Source organism: Sus scrofa, chromosome X, assembly GCF_000003025.6.
Source record: "Sus scrofa isolate TJ Tabasco breed Duroc chromosome X, Sscrofa11.1, whole genome shotgun sequence".
In the NCBI taxonomy this organism is placed as follows: domain Eukaryota; kingdom Metazoa; phylum Chordata; class Mammalia; order Artiodactyla; family Suidae; genus Sus; species Sus scrofa.
In genome coordinates this window covers 111730289-111741018 of record NC_010461.5, presented here as the reverse complement: position 1 = coordinate 111741018, position 10730 = coordinate 111730289, and the positions used below count along the sequence as shown (strand labels likewise).

Genomic DNA, 10730 nt, shown 5'->3' with positions numbered 1-10730 from the left:
GATTGGACTGTACGTGCCATTTAACCTCTGCTGGGACTTGCTCGATCCTGAGGTGCTATTGGATGTCTTAAGAGGCACCACTGGTTTAGAAAGATCTTTGGGGAAAGAACATACATCCCATGGTTTCGGTAACGTGCATGGTTTTGGCGCCTCAGGTTTACTCTCCAGTTAGATGTCCATTGGGTTTGCTGTCAGCACATGCGGTTCCTGGACAACGGTCCCTCCCAGGGCACAGCCGCTCTTATGCCTGGGTCCCAGCCCCGGGCCCTCCTCATCCTCCCCGCGCAGGGTTCTGCGGGAGTCCTGGGCGATGCTCGAAGGCCGGGATGAGGGTAACTAGAGAGATGACGATGAGGGGCAGGGGATGTACAACCGGACACTAAGAGGGGCTTTTGCCTTTGTGTTGTGAAACTGAAAAGCATGAAAGAATTGACCCTGTCCGAGGGTCTTCCGCGGACACGTCCTGGTCCCTGGCTTCCTTTCTAAGTACGGCCTGTATTTTTAAGGCAGGAAGGACTGCCTCCCCGGAGGGACGGTCCACTTCATAACTGCAAACAGTCAGCCCTTGCCATCGGCCGAGCACTGCGCTCTGCACCTCGTCAGTATTTACTACTACACTTCGTCAATTAGGATTTTTTTTTGGGGGGTCTTTTGTCTTTCTAGGGCCACACCTGAGGCATATGGAGGTTCCCAGGCCAGGGGTCGAATCAGAGCTGTAGCCTCCGGCCTACGCCAGAGCCACAGCAACACCAGATCCAAGCCGTATCTGCGACCTACACCGCAGATCACGGCAACTCAGGATCTTTAATCCACGGGGCGAGGCCAGGGATGGAACCTGCAACCTCATGGTTCCTAGTCGGATGCGTTTCCGCTGCGCCACAATGGGAACTCCCACATTTCACATTTTAACATTTCTGGTACCAGGATGTCTCGATATCTATGGAGTATAGAGTTTAAGGGATACCTTCCTTCCCTGTCTCCCCTTTTCTTGATTTTTTTGTGGCCATACCCACAGCATGTGACGTTCCCGGGTCAGGAATCAAACCTGTGTCACAGTAGCAACCTGAGCCACAGCAATGACACTGCTGGATCCTTAACCCTCTGAGTCACCAGGGAACTCTGATTTTTCTTTTGCAGTGGTACACAAAAAGTGGTCTGTCCTGCAGTTGATGTCCTAGACTCAGTGAGAGACGGCAGTTTAACTTTCACAGTGACTCCATCACGTAGGGACCGTATTTATCAACATTTTGCAAATGACATATTTGAGGCTCCAAGTGACACATGGTAAATGCGGACCTAGGACTCAAAAGCCCAGACCCTTAGGAGATGGTCTGACCCTCCTGGGATCAACGCGGGTCCCCATCAGTGATCCAGGACGGTCCAGTCTCCTTCAAACTGAGGAAGAGAAACATTTCCCAAAGGTTCTGGAAACCTGCCCCCTGGCCCTGCCAAGGTCTACTGTTACCCGAAGTGAATGTCATTGTTTTGTTTCTCCTCCTGCTTTCAGACGGTGCCCTGGGTGGGTGGGGCAGGTGCTCTTAGAGGCAGAGAAAGTAAACCTATCGCAGAGCCGCCTACTCCGCTGACAGAAGCTTTGAAATGGAAAGTTTTTTTTTTTTTGCTTTATTTTGGAGGTTAGGTCAAATTCCAGGGCAGGGCTACCTCCCGCAGTCTCTGAAAAGAGAATCTGGGTGAGGATCTACTCATTCTTTTGTACCAAAAGCATCTCCGGGGTGGAGAGGGGAGGGAACGGGCAGAGGCTGCCCTGGCCGTGACATGTATTTGTGATATTAGTGTTTATAATGTCTTATCTATTAGATGGGTCTATTTCATCCACTCGGTTCCTGCGAGCTTGTGACAGAAAGAAGAAGAGTGTGTCACTAGAAGCAGAGATTTATGTCTTCAAACTCTATCTGCATCCAGCGAGCAAGAAGCCAAAACACTTCAAAGTGTTTGAACCAACCCCATCTCTAAAAACTGGAGGGAAACAGCTGCAGAATACCAAATAATTCATGAGTTTCAGAGTCTATTCTAAGAGTTTCCAAATGTTGCCAGTTTGTGTTCTTCCTTTGGCTATGCAGACCTTTTTATGGTTTTTTGTTTGTTTGTTTGTTTTGTTTTTGTTTTTGTTTTTTTAGGGCTGCACTTGCAGCATATGGAGGTTCCCAGGCTAGGGGTCGAATTGAAGCTACAGCTGCAGGCCTACACCACAGCCACAGCGATGCCAGATCTGAGCCTCGTCTGTGGCCCACACCGTAGCTCACAGCAGTTCAGGATCCCCAACCCACTGAGTGAGGCCAGGGATTGAACCCACATCCTCATGGATACTAGTCGGGTTCGTTTCTGCTGCGCCACAGTGGGAACTCCTACACAGACCTTTTTAAAACAGGATCTTCACACCAGCAGGCAGGAAAAAGCGAGTTCAAGAATACATGTAGTATTTTATTATTAATAGCCTCACATGGGGATCATGGACCCTCCTTCCTAAATGAGGCAAAGTGGGTGTCATGGGGGATTTGCTGAAAAGAATACCTCACTGTTCTCATTTTTATGTTTTATTTATTTTTTTAATTAATTAATTAATTTATTTATTTTGTCTCTTGCTATTTCTTTGGGCTGCTCCCGCGGCATATGGAGTTTCCCAGGCTAGGGGTTGAATCGGAGCTGTAGTCACCGGCCTACGCCAGAGCCACAGCAACGCGGGATCCGAGCCGCGTCTGCGACCTACACCACAGCTCATGGCAACGCCGGATCCTTAACCCACTGAGCAAGGGCAGGGACCAAACCCGCAACCTCATGGTTCCTAGTCGGATTAGTTAACCACTGCGCCACGACGGGAACTCCACTGTTCTCATTTTTAAATGTCTTATGGTACATATCATATTTCATACAAAAATGTAAAGAAGTATAGCTTTATCTTGCTGTGTGCTGCACTGCTTTTTGGGAGGGGGGCCACACCTGTGGCACCTGGAAGTTCCCAGGCCAGGGATGGAACCCATGCCACAACAGTGACAATGCCAGATCCTTAACCACTAGGCCACAGGGAACTCCATATGTTGTACTTTTTAGTGTCAATTAAAGTGATCTGATTTCTGTATTTTACAATTTTGTAATAAATGCTAAATCAGCATATAAATCATATTTTGGTGACTTTTTTTTTCAGCACCAACTCACTGCGAAAACCAAATTATGTTTTCTGCTATTTGCCATGAGTGATCCATAAGCCCATGTTGGTGAGCTAGCTCTAGGTTATAATCTTCAAAATATATAATGGTTGGAGTTCCCACTGTGGCGCAGTGGATTAAGACTCTGACTTCAGTGGCTGGGGTTGCTGCAGAAGCATGGGTTTGATCCCCCACGCAGTGGCTTAAAGGACCCAGCATTGTTGCGGCTCCAGCTCAGATTCGATCCCTGGCCTGGGAACTTCCATATGCCGAGGGTGTGGCCATAAAAAAAAATACTCCACGAAATCCATAATGGTTAAATATGTTTGAAGACTTCTAACAGACACTGAACTTTTTTAATGAGTATAAATTAGCCTCTATGAAGGTCAGCCTTGAAAAACCTTGCGCTACGGCTGGTTCTTTCCTACACAGCTACACTGGACTTTCCCCCGTGTTTCTTTTATGCTCGTAGTTTTAAAAGCACAGCACTGCTCCTCTTACCTTTCAAAACACTTTGAGATGACAACCTGAAGTCCTACAAATGCAGCTGTGATGCGGAAAATCACTCATGGGTCAGTCAAACAAGCTGGGCCACTTTCCCCTTTTTCTAAAATAAATTCTGACCTCCTGGCCACAGCCAGTCCTGCATCTAAATGCACCCCGTCCCACAAGCAAGAGCAGGTGCTCTGTTAAACTTGAACGACTCCTTGGCAGGGTCTAAGGCCACCGTCCGTGCACGTATCCCCTTACGCTTTCATTCTTCAAACTGGGTGTGAGAGGCCCATGTGCTCTGGGATGGAATTTCACTACCACGCTGGACTATCTCTTGCTGGGATCTGTATCTCTGTGTATTTCATGACTCATCTCAGGACGAGGCTAAGTGAATTGGAAGTTAAAGTGTCTAATATTTTTCTTTCAGTTGAACAATTTCAAAAAAAGGCTCTTTGCAGTTCTGCCACTTCGAGTTTTTGAGATGTGAATTTTAGTATATTAACAGATGTGTGCAACTATCACCAGAGTTAATTCTAGAATTTTACAAGTTTCAGGACCTCAAAAAGACCAGATAGTATGTGGTCTTCTGTGATTAGCTTCTTGCCTTAGCATAATGTTTTCAAGATGACCCCATGTCATGTTATCAGTACTTCGTCCCTTTGTATGGCTGACTTATATTCCATTGTGTGGCTATACAAAACTTTGTTTCAACCAAGGTACTTAAAAAGAGGCAGTGGGGGAAAAAAATGACAGGGCCAAGGCCAGGTATTAATATGCCTAGCGGACCTTAAGACCTGACAAATTTTTTTTTTTTGTCTTTTGTCTTTTTAGGGCCACACCTGCGGCATATGGAGGTTCCCAAGCTAGGGGTCTAATCCGAGCTACAGTTGCCAGCCTACACCACAGCCACAGCAACTCGGGGTCCAAGCCACGTCTGTGATCTATACCACAGCTCACGGCAACACCGGATCCTTAACCCACTGAGCATGGCCAGGGATCGAACCCGCAACCTCATGGTTCCTAGTCGGGTTCACTAACCACTGCGCCACAACAGGAACGCCAAGACCTGACGATCCTAAGAGTCTCTGAATATCGTTCAGGGCACACGAATATCTGTAGGATTTGCAAGTACTTATAAGTAGACGGGATTCTTTGGTCCAGGTTTTCTTCAGAGCAGAGTTTCCAGACCTGCCGGACTAGAGGTGCTAACCATGTGCCTGCCCACCCACGGGGAGTTAGCCCTGCCCATCGCTCCTGCAACCCTAAATGTCCAGGAGACCCTGCCCTTCCCAGTCTTGTGCAATTGCAGCAGGATTGGTGGGCATTTCACCAGTGATGGGCCCTTCATTGGCAGGTTGGTGCCCTATGCAGGACTCCTGTGGCCTGGCTGGGGGTACGCTTGAGCAATCAGCTCCCCCTCTTAGGAGTGTGCTATGGGGGAGCAGAGAGTCTGAGCCACCATTTAAGGTGGGACCAAAAGGCTTAAGCCGACCTTGGAGCTGGGCCACATGTGAGGGATCCTCTATGAGCAAAAGTTAGGAGGAAAGCGGTCAAGAGAAAGAGGAGAATGGAGAAGATACGCAGAGAGGAGCAGAGACTCGGAGAGAGAGAACACGGGCTCTCCCGGGGGCGCCGTGCCATCGGGGTCTCCTTAGAGAGATTGTACCCACCCTCCCGCTCCCTCACACGCTTCGTTGTTGAACCAGCTTGAGTGGGTCTCTGTTCCTTGCCTCCAAGGGAGCTCTGACGGAAATACAGGCAGACCAGGCACAGCGTCAGGGGCTGGGAGCGGGTTGGGAGGAGAGTTGGGCTGGGAGATGGAAGAGGTGCCGGGTAAGCGGGTGAAACACCGAGGGGCAGAGGCGCCTCATGCCCTTCCTGTCCTGAGCTCCGGGTGCAGGCCTGGGGGCGTTGTCTGTGTGCGGTAAGCGGAGGGGGTCGGGGTGCAGCTCCAACAGCCAGATCTTAACCCAGAGATGAGGGAGGCATGTAGGTCCCAGAGGCCAAGGGACACGAGCCATGGTCACACAGCTGGCAGTGTGAGCACCTCCTGGCCCTCCTGCCTCCAGCCTCAGCCACGAAGAGATGCACCTTTCAGTTAAGGGTTGGTTGATGTTGGCGAGGACAAGAGCATTCCGCTTCGGATGGCCTCTGGTGAGAGCACCTGTTAGAAAGCAGAGAAAAACTTGGGGAGGACGATGAGGGAAAAGTGTCTGAGGAAAACATTTTCCTAGATTATTTTCTTTTTTCTTTACTTTTTTTTATTTTTTGCTTTTTAGGGCCACACCCACAGCACATGAAGATTCCCAGAATCAGAGCTGTAGCTGCTGGTCTACACCACAGCCATAGCAAGAGGGGATCTGAGCTGCGTCTGCCACCTACACCACAGCTCATGGCAATGCCGGATCCTTAACCCACTGAGCGGGGCCAGGGATCGAACTCGTGTCTTCATGGCTAAAGTAGGGTTTGTTACTGCTGTTCTTTAAATATGCCTTTGTAATTAACCAACAAGGACCTGCTGTAGCGCACAGGGAACTCTACTCCATATTCTGTAATAACCTATGTGGGAAAAGAATCTGAAAAAGAATGGATAACGGATTCACTTTGAAGTAGAGATGATTTTCAATGTTGCGATAATTTCTACTGTACAACAGAGCAATTCAATTATACGCACACACACATCCTTTCTTAAATGTTCCTTTTAAAAATGGGAGTTCCCTGGTGGCCTAGAGGGTTAAAGATCCAGCATTGTCACTGCTGTGGCTCAGGTCACTGCTATGGCACAGGTTCTATTCCTGGCCCAGGACCTTCCACAGCTGCGGGTGAGGACAAAAAGAAACGTTTCTTTTAAAAAATGAAATGCTTTTCTTTTCTCTAGTCCACAAGTACTACATGTCCATACGGAAAAAATCAAAACATACGCAAAAGCCTAATAAAGATTAAAACAAAAATCTGCGGTGACCTCACACCCAGATACCGCCACTGGCCACATGATGCCCTATGGTCATTGCAGCCTTTTCGGTCCCTGCATTCAAGCCACACTTCCTGGCATTGTGCCAGGAGCCGGCCAGCCGCCTGTGGCCTCTGATGCACGCAGCCTGGCAGAGAGAAGCAAAAGTTGAAACAACCCTGCCACCTGCTGCCCGACCGGTTCTCCCGAGCAGCTTTTTGGCTCTTGGAAGCTCTTTCCCTTTTAAAAATCCCGATTGTTTATATTTTTCTAATGGCAAAGATAATACGTAGTGGCTATAAATTCACGCACGAGAGAAGCAGGTACCTCTGTGGCCGGTTTTGCGTGTATGCACACACATCTCCTGTGCGTTCATTCTTCCTTTCAGGAAATTGCTTCCTTAGGGCCTCCCTCGGGCCAGACCAGACAACGAACGGGGTCGGAGCTGTGAACAAAACCAAAGCCTCTCCTTTTTGGAGTTTATGTTTTAGTGCAGAGAGACAAGCAGTAAAGACATTAACCACGAATTCATACTAGGCTAGGGGACGGGAGAGAGAAAATAAGACAGGTTCAGAGAGCGGGGGTTGCCCGCGGGGTGGAGGCTGGGTTGCTATTGTACAGAGAATGGGAAGGCAGGGGGGCTCCGTGAAGCTTGCACTGGGCAGGGCCCTTCACGAAGGGAAGGGGTGACCCAGAAACAGGCTTGAGAAACATCAAGGGGAGTCGCTGGCTGGAGTAGAGTGACCCAAGGAGGGGGGCAAGAGGAGCCAAGGTCACAGAGATGGCAGGGATGGGGTGGGGGCAGGGGGCCCTTGGCCAGAAGAGGCGTGGAGAGGAAACAGCATCACAGGAGCCCCGTGGGAGCTGAACGATGGAGGCGGGCCCCCTCGGGGGCAGCCACTGGTTCGAGGAGGGGCAGGAGGGACATGCTCTAACTCAAGCATGCTAAAGGACCACTCTGGCTGCTGGCTTGAGAATAGACTATGCGGTTGGCGTAGAAGCAGGGAAGTGAGCAATGGCAGGAAGCAGAGGTCTGAGGCTGGGGGCCCGCCAATGTTTAAGGGTGAGAAAGTGAGGAGAAGCCAGCTAAGGAGACCAAGGCGTGGCTGGTGAGGCAGGAAAAAACAAAACAAGGGGGGCTGTGTTGATTTGGAAGCTAAGCAGACAAAGGGTGTTGGGGAAGTGGAGTAATCCCCTGTGTCAAGTGCCACGAATGGGTCAAGGAAGGTAAGGCTTGAAAGTTGACCTCCGGCACTGGGCTGTGCAGTAGAAATGGACACAACGCTGTAAATCAACTATAGTGGCAGAAAGGAAATATGAATAAAACCTACCTTATATTAAAAAAATTGATCTTTGGCTTTGGAAGCATGGAGGTCACTGGGAAGGTGGCGGTCGCAGGGGAGCAGAGAGGGGATTGATGACTGTGATATGGAGACGGACTATGGCAGCGAAAGCCTGATCACAGTGGGCTCAACAGAGGATCATGGCAGAAACTGGAGACTCCTTTTTGCAAACACTAGAAGAAAAGAAAGAGAACGGAATGAGAGGGGGAAATGAAGCAAGAACTCCAGCCACCGAGCAGTTAGTTCTTCCAAGATACAAAACTCAAAAGGTAAGGGCAGAAGTGGGGGTGGAGGATCGTTTTGTAGGAGCCAAAAGAGACACGACCATGACATCTAAACGCAATGCGTGAGTCTTTTTTTTTTAATCTTTTTAGGGTCACACCCGCGGCATATAGAGGTTCCCAGGCTAGGAGTCCAATCGGAGCTACAACTGCCGGCCTACACCACAGCCACAGCAACACTGGATCTGAGCCCGGTCTGCAACCTACACTGCAGCTCCTGGCAACGCCAGATCCTTAACCCGCTGAGGGAGGCCATGGATTGAACCTGCGTCCTCATGGATGTGAGTCAAATTGTTTCCACTGAGCCACGATGGGAACTCCATAATGCATGATTCTTGACTGGATATCAGAGTGGAAAAGTTAGAAGAGGTATTATGAGACAATTTAGGAAATATTAATTTGGACCTTTATTGTTATTTCATCAATGTTAAATGTTTTAGGTGTGATTAGGGCACTCTGTTTATGTAGGAGACTGTTCTTAGGCAATACCTGCTGAAGTAAATAAGGGCGAAGTGCTGTTAAAAGGTCTGCAACTTTAAAAAAAAAAGTCTGCAATTTACTTTCAAGTGTCCCACAATTTACACACACACACACACACATGCATGTACCTACACACACACATATATTCAGAGATGCAGCAAATGTATAAAAATGTTAAAAATTTTAGGAGTTTCCGTCGTGGCTCAGTGGTTAACGAATCTGACTAGGAACCATGAGGTTGTCGGTTCAATCCCTGGCCTAGCTCAGTGGGTTAAGGATCCTGCGTTGCCGTGAGCTGTGGTGTAGGTTGCAGATGTGGCTCGCATCCCGCGTTGCTGTGGCTCTGGCGTAGGCCGGGGGCTACAGCTCTGATTAGACCCCTAGCCTGGGAACCTCCATACGCTGAGGGAGCGGCCCAAGAAATAGCAAAAAGACAAAAAAAAAAAAAAGTTCAAATTTTTTAGATGAGGTGTTCCCATTGTGTCTCAGTGGAAACGAATCTCACTAGCATCCACGAAAATGCAGGTTCGATCCCTGCCCTAGCTCAGTGGGTTAAGGATCTGGCGTTGCCATGAGCTGTGGAGTAGGCCGGCAGCTACAGCTCCGATTCAGCCCCTAGCCTAGGAACCTCCATATGCTGCAGAAGCGACCCTAGAAAAGGCAAAAAGACAAAAAAAGCCTATTGGTTGCAAAAATAGCACATGGTAGTTGTAAGGGAAAAAACCTTCTCAAACATTAAAAGTTCAAAATGAGTACACCTCTATCCGCTCACCCTCCCCAGAAGCCTAGCCACTGTCAACGTCTCCTTGCATTTTCTTACAGGCTTTACTTGTTTGCCTGTACATAGGCTTGATTTTCCTTCCTTTTTTTCTTTTTACACAAACGGGGTTGTAGTACGCATATGGTTCTGTGTCCCTTTTTTCTTCACTGAATATCACATCTCAAAGGGTTTCTGTGTGGATACGTACAGATCTACTCTCTGCTTTTTATCAGCTGTTCCATTGAAGGAGCCACCATGGTTGATTTATCCAATGTCTGTTGATAAATTATCAAGAGCATATAACAATTATAATTATTTACTCAGATCAGAGCACCTAAATAAATATATAAGGCAATATTTACAGATCTGAAGGCAGAACTAGATGGCAATAAAATAATAGGAAAGGACTTCAATACTTGCTTTCAACAACAGATAGATTATCTGGACAGAAAAATCAATAAGGAAACATGGGGCTTAAGTTATACTTTTGACCAGTCGGCCCTAACACACATATAAAGAGCATTCCATCCAAGAGCAGCAGAATACACATTCTTATCAAGTGTACATGGAGCACTGTCCAAAATAGATCATATTAGGTCCTGAAACGTCTTAATATATTTGAGAAGACTGAAATCATATGAGGCATCTTTTTGGATCATAATGATATGACATTAGAAACCAATTATAAGAAGATACCTGGAAAATTCACAAATATGTGGACATTAAACAACTTGCTCCTGAATAACCAATGGCTCAGAGAAGTCAAAGGGGAAAGAAAAAAATATCTCAAGACAAATGAAAGTGGAAACATAATATTCTAAAACTTATTGGATACAGCCAAAAGAGTTCTAAAAGGTAAGTTTATAGTGAAATCACCTACATTAAGAAAAATGAAAAGATCTCAAATAAAAAGTCTAATGTTGCATCTTGAGGAATTATAAAAAGAAGAAACTAAGCCCAAAGTTAGTAGGAGGAAGGAAATAACAAAAATTAGAGAGGAAGTAGGTTAACCAAGAGCTGGTTTTTTGAAAGAAACGAAATTGACAAACAATTGTTAGACGAACTAAGACAAAAAGACTCAAATAAATAAAATCAGAAATGGAAGAGGAGACACTCCAACTGATAACACAAAAGTACTAAGGATCACAGGAAACGTCTATGGACGATTATACACCACAAATACACACCACCTGTAAGAAATGGATAAATTCCTAGAAATATAAGACTTACCAAGATTAAATCACAAAAAAATAGAAATTC

General features: G+C 47.2%; 1 long non-coding RNA gene across 1 annotated transcript; it reads right to left on the bottom strand.

The window, feature by feature from the left end:
- Nucleotides 4668–8351, bottom strand: LOC110257737. Its single transcript, XR_002340677.1, has 3 exons — nt 7938–8351; nt 6934–7051; nt 4668–5820 (listed from the first exon to the last, which is right to left on the bottom strand). It is a non-coding gene; the product is annotated as an uncharacterized LOC110257737 (long non-coding RNA).